Source organism: Cydia splendana, chromosome 24 (genome assembly GCF_910591565.1).
Source record: "Cydia splendana chromosome 24, ilCydSple1.2, whole genome shotgun sequence".
Lineage (NCBI taxonomy): Eukaryota > Metazoa > Arthropoda > Insecta > Lepidoptera > Tortricidae > Cydia > Cydia splendana.
In genome coordinates this window covers 2,430,754-2,436,956 of record NC_085983.1, presented here as the reverse complement: position 1 = coordinate 2,436,956, position 6,203 = coordinate 2,430,754, and the positions used below count along the sequence as shown (strand labels likewise).

Sequence of the window (6,203 nt, the reverse complement as noted above, 5' to 3'; positions counted from 1 at the left end):
CTAATGCAATATCTGTTCTTCACTACATGTTTGTTTTCTGCTGCAATAAGATTTACAAAGTATATTTGATTTTTCAGCAAGCTGACAACTTTATTAGAATGAACCCCGGTATACATATATCGTTATCGAAAGAAAAGAAGTTGAAATTTTGCTGTGATGACTCCCTTGCTATTTTCGATGAATCAAAACAACTGTGAAACGTAAGTATGATATTTCTACTATTAGACATTTACTCACTGGTTTGACCATACTGCTTTTGGAATTTGAAAAATGTTGTCGCTCTAAAAAGATGACCCGGGTCAATTTCTTTCGGAAATACTAGCTTCCTAAATTTGGAAGTGCAACATATTATAAAAATCATAATTATATGATAATGTCAACTAAAAATAAACAGGATTTCTTGCATGGCAATGAAAATTTGTTAATAAATATGTATTTTCTTTACAAAAGGATCCCGCAGTCTTCCGGTAAATTTAATATAATTTGTGGGCCTAACCCTAGACCTGTCATAAATATTCCTCTTTTTGTAATACATCTTACAATTTATGCTGTTATTTTTCAGCAAACGAAACCCAATACCTAGTTGTCAGTGAGCGGAGCAAATTTCCATTGATGCCCTCATGGGTTCTTCCGAGCCTTTCAACAGTCCCCTAGTAAGTATAACACCCATGCTACTAGAAAACTACTGTAACATATACATATGTACCTAGAAAAACAAACTTCAAAATTTTTCATCACTCTCAAAAATAAAATAAAAATTGATTTTATTTTTATCTTGACTGTAAAGACCCTACTTGTACTAAATAATAAACACTTTTAATGAGACTTATGAATAGGTTCTCTTAAATATACCCTACTTTAGCTAACTTTTATACTTTATCAATTTCAGAGTTCCCGGAGAAATGGCATCGCTCCGCAGTAACAATATGCCTGCCTTCAATGTACTTCTATAGACTGTCTCCAGTCATGACAGGTATTTTATTTCATTATATAAATACCAAACTTATCATAAGCTATAAAAACTCTTAACTTATGTCTGACTCTAATATTTCAAAATAATGAGCGAAGAGGTTCCGGATGAAAGATCGGAGATATGAAAACTGCCATTAACCTTAATCCTATTATGATTTTGTTGACTAAGTAACTTAATCTAGCTTATTTGTGACCTCACTTTATGGAAATGTGCCCTGTAAGGCAAAGATTCTCAAACTTTTTTGGATTTTGAAGAATTTAAGTACTGTCTAGTCTACTTTTGTGAAACCTAATATTTCCTATGAGTGTATTTGACAATAAAATAATGATGCGCCCCCTCTAATGAATGACTGTTGATATTTTACTACTATTATTGTACTTATTCAACTCTTTTCTCTAAGGTTTCCTAATACTTGCCTAATTTATTCCAGGCTACCAAGAACCTCTGACTTCAATACTTCAACACTCCTGTTTGATGGCCGTATCTCAAGAATTTGCTGCTAAGGTCGCTCTAGTCTTCAATGGATACAAGAAAGAAATGTTAGGTACTAGCGTGTTAGCTTAACCAATTATTGTATATTATTACTTAATAGCAATCAGAATACGATTGAAAAGTACCGTCAGCAGAACTGTACTGTAATCATAAGTTAACAGGCTACCTTCATACTACAAATATGTCTTTGTATGCACGCTGTTCGTCCGGCTAATTGGCGCGTTGCATTTCTCAATTGATTTTCATGAAATTATTTGAGCGGCTTAAATAATGACAATAAGGTACACAAGGCAGCTCGCAGGAGCTCTTATAGATAATAGTAATAACTATAACCAGTAAACTATACATATCTCAGCGCTGTTCTCGATAAATGTTGTGACTCTTAGGGTTCCGTACTGAAAAATATGTAGATAAACTTTCATACAAATGTGTATGTTCTACTTATGCTCCAATAGTGATTGCAGCATGTACTATTACTCTTTTCTTAACCTAAATATCTATAAATTGGTTTAAAAATAGTCTTAACATACGATTTCCTATTCAAATCCAAGCTCATGCATACATATATGCTCATTTTTCTTATCCTACAGTAGCAAATGTATGATGTTTTCGTACATTAATGAAATTTAAGCTTATTACTGGCATGTGTGGTTGTCATTCGGACCCACACGTGAAGCAAATAAAACCTAACAGAATTATCTGTAATATCTGTTTCTTACTCTTACTCTATGATCGACAGGCCTATCCAGGACCGTACATACATATTATGCAATCTGTAACTTAACTAGTTTATTATAGTGACAGCTTATCAGTAAACAAAGCATGTAACAAAGATGGAACTCCAATGTTATCTATCACACACGAGTACCTAGCTATTTTTTTTTTTATGATATAGAAGGCAAACTAACAGACATATACCCGGTGATGAATGATTGCCGTTTCCTCGTAAAGCCAGAGAGGTTGTAAGTGCGTTGCCGGCTTTTAAGACGGGAGCATAAGAAAGTAGTGAAATACGCCCCCTATGCCTTAGTATTCCTGCGTGTAAATGAACAATTACACGCCCCCATAATTTTACAACTAATGTATATATTTGTAATACGCCCCCGGTTCTGTAATATTACAAGTAAGCCTACGTGAAATGAACAATTTCACGCCCCCATGATTTATCGACTAAAGTACATGTTCTTACACAACTAGATATCTTATCTGACCACATCCTAGGCTAACTTAGGTAAACTAATCTTATCTCTAGACTATGGTAACAGCCTCCTAACCCAAATTATAGTAACCCTGCCTACAAATGCTGCCTGGCAAAGGCCGTCTACCACGAATATGAGTTTCCAAGTCATGGACATTATTTATTAATCTAAGTATGTATTTATCTATACAAGTATGTACTGCGCCGCCTAGTACCAGCAGTACAAGTTTTGCCTAGCCCCAGGCCAAATTGATATGTGAAAGATTGTCTCTGGAATATTTATTTATTTATTATTGGTACCTGCAATGAAGCTAATTTCTTAATAAATGTATGACAGGAGATAAATAAGACTGATTGTTTTCGCTTAAAATAAGCGTTAATAAGTGCTAATGTTATACTACATAGGGTTTAATTTTGTAACTTTATTTTTCAGATATCAAAGACGCAAGAAGATGGATCATTAGTAGTGATGACAAACATCTTAAGCTGAGGAATATGAAAGTAAATCCCTAATTACGGCGCGCAGAGAACGAGTAAAAAAATGTAGTACCAAACTCATCAAGAGATGGCGCCACCTCCGAGATAGAACGCGCCAACGATGTGTCAACGTAGAATCTTGATATCCGAGATGCAAATTACTAATCGTTTTTAAATGTTAGGAGAAGATTAATGCTTGGTTGGCTGCATAAGTGCATACCCCTGCTGAGGTCTCAGCAGCTACGCACAAGTTATCAGTAATTGTACATAGTTAGTGTTTTAATAAATAAGCCGACTGATATAATTACGTTCTTTTCGTCTGCGGATAGATAACCCTTACTACAGTGGAATAGTAATAATTTTTCTTTGCGTACATAGTAACTATTGAATAATAAACTTAATGTTTCATGACTTTTATATAAGACCTTTCTACGTGTACATAATAACTATTGAATAATAAAATGAATGCTTTATGACTTTTATTTAAACCATAATAAAAACAGAGTCCAAAATCAAGTGTACCCATTCCATTTCACGCCAGCAAAATGTAGCCTGGAAGGCTACTTTTACATACATATACCTTGAAGAACCGTAGTAACCCAGGTAAACTACATCCTGCGTCACGGTTTCACCAAAATGTATCTTCCCCTAACCTACTTACTTAACCTACCTTAATATAACATCCCCTTTAGATTTACCCTTAAAATATGGCCATGTGATCGTCTAGCTAGTGGTTAGGACCCCTTGAAGTGAACCGCGGCAACCTCAAATTCTTTAATGAGTATCAGTTAAATTTTGGACTCTGACTTTATTTATTATTACCTAGATTTTGAGAACAGATATTTATGGTAATAAAATAATTATTTATGCAAGTAAGAAATAATTTAAAGAAAAATGAATTACAAAAATAGAAAATTATTAGAATTTATTAGTGCAATGTAAATGATGGTGTAAAATTTACTATAATGTATTTAAGTATTGCAGCATATATGATGATATAAAATATATAAAAATGTTGTTGGTAAAATCCTGCCACACCTATTAAGCTCCCGGGATAACATAGAAGCAGCACTCCTGAGATAAGCTCTTTTACACCCTAGCATTTCAAGGATATTTATAGTTAACTATCATCTTCTAAACGATGTGTGATTTATTCACACGTGCTGCTCCGTACGCCCGATGCAGGTCTGGAAGCTCTTAGTCCGATTTGCAAGTATCAATCGGAACACCTACCCTACCAGTTTAGCCAGACGGACTATGACCAACACTTCGTAACCTAAACGCACCTAGATGATGATGAAAAGAAGTGTCAAAGTATCCATCAATCATCATAATTACTTATCTTTTTTATATTCAAAAGCTAGGGATGCTAATCCCATAGTCCCATTCCCCAAAGCTGATAATCTAGACAGAATTCCTAGTTCTCTAGATGTATAAACGAAGCACCGAGTTTATTTATTAACTATTATGTTTAGTAGAGGTCGAAATTGAGTATTCACTCAATAAATCCTTTGTATTGCTCTTGCCTGACAAAGGTTCCCTAAAACAAACCGTTCTTCAATCCCAGAATAGTCTGCGTTCCTAAATCCAGATTGATAATTAAGAGTTTATGTTGTAAATACCTGATTTTATTACTCAGTACCTCGTTCCTACACCAGACAACCAGAAATGAAAAGTAGAAATAAAATTTTATAGAAGCACTAATTCTTTCCCCATATAAATGAGAAATTAGAAAGATTTAGGCAGTTAAACTCTTTACCTTTTAAAACACACATATTTTAGGATTAAGAAACCATATTTTAAAACCCTTAAAGATAAATATATATCAACCATTTCAAATTTATAGACCCTAACTAAAAAAGAACGTTAATAGACATCAAACAAGTGTGTGATTCTACCCTAATCCTACCCTTTGTCCCTAATCTAGTATATTCAAAGCATAGTTCGTTCTTACCATCGACCTAATGCTTTGTAATATACGCAAGTGTAGTCCCTACGAGAGGCTGTAAAGTTCGGCAGGCGAAACCGATAAGGCAACCTACAGGCCAGTGTATTTGACTCCCTCCTTATCGCCCGCGGGCATGGTGGATAAGAATAAGTCGCCCTATTCCGTGTATATAAGTGGTTCAGTACCCTAGCACACACACGCACTAATCACGAGGGAAACTCTGCCACAACAAAGACTAAGTGTAATATCAGTCACGACAGAAGTCTGTCCCCGCAACCAGCACTAGCATGAACCGGAGCACCGAAATATATAAATAAATTTAATAGGAGACCTAGTCTCAATTACTGTCGACTTCAGTGGGCCCAGATTACTCCGGATGACGCGCACGTGACGTCCCCACATCCATCTAAACAGCTGGGCCTTGAGACTAGTGAGATAATTCGTCTCTTATGTTGATATAAAAGAGACGCCAAGTCCTCTCAAACTTGGAGCAATAGACTCCTAACCATCCAATCCTTTGGCACCGTTAGGCGGAGTGAATGTTTAGCTGGACAAACTGTCAGTCCAAACAATGATCTGGCTTTTAAAATAGCAAAAATACCCCATAGAAAAACACTAAAATAACTAAGTTATCACTAAATTAAACTATGAGTTAGTGAAAAGTGAAATTCCCCTAAACACTGTCATCTATATTTAACGTTACGAGAATTTCTTCCCGCAAAACCAAACACAGACACTATTCCAAGCCCCGGCTATGCATTGACATTGTCCCTGCATAACATGACAGCACTTAGAACACACAGCGTAGAGAAAACTTCACAATAACTAAAAACCCACACATGGTAGTAAAGAATCTCCACAACAGTCTAAACTTAGCGTTACGACGATTAAAATCCCCGCAAAACCAAGCACAGACACAAATTCTAAGTTTAAATTCACTAGGATAATTCCAAGTAAAAAACAAACACAGAAAAAGTCGCGGAGAAACTTCACCTCCCCGCACTACGTTACACCCGAAAACCAGAGTCACTGCTAGCCCGGTCGAAGAATGAATGCCCCTCCCAACGCTCCGCACCGGCCTTTTATACCTTTTACTATGGCGACTGAATGGCGAC

General features: G+C 35.8%; 1 long non-coding RNA gene across 1 annotated transcript; it reads left to right on the top strand.

Moving 5' to 3' along the window:
• Positions 1-562: 562 nt before the first annotated feature.
• Positions 563-1,497, top strand: LOC134802305 (uncharacterized). Its single transcript, XR_010145835.1, has 3 exons — positions 563-653; positions 890-973; positions 1,404-1,497. It is a non-coding gene; the product is annotated as an uncharacterized LOC134802305 (long non-coding RNA).
• Positions 1,498-6,203: the final 4,706 nt, after the last annotated feature.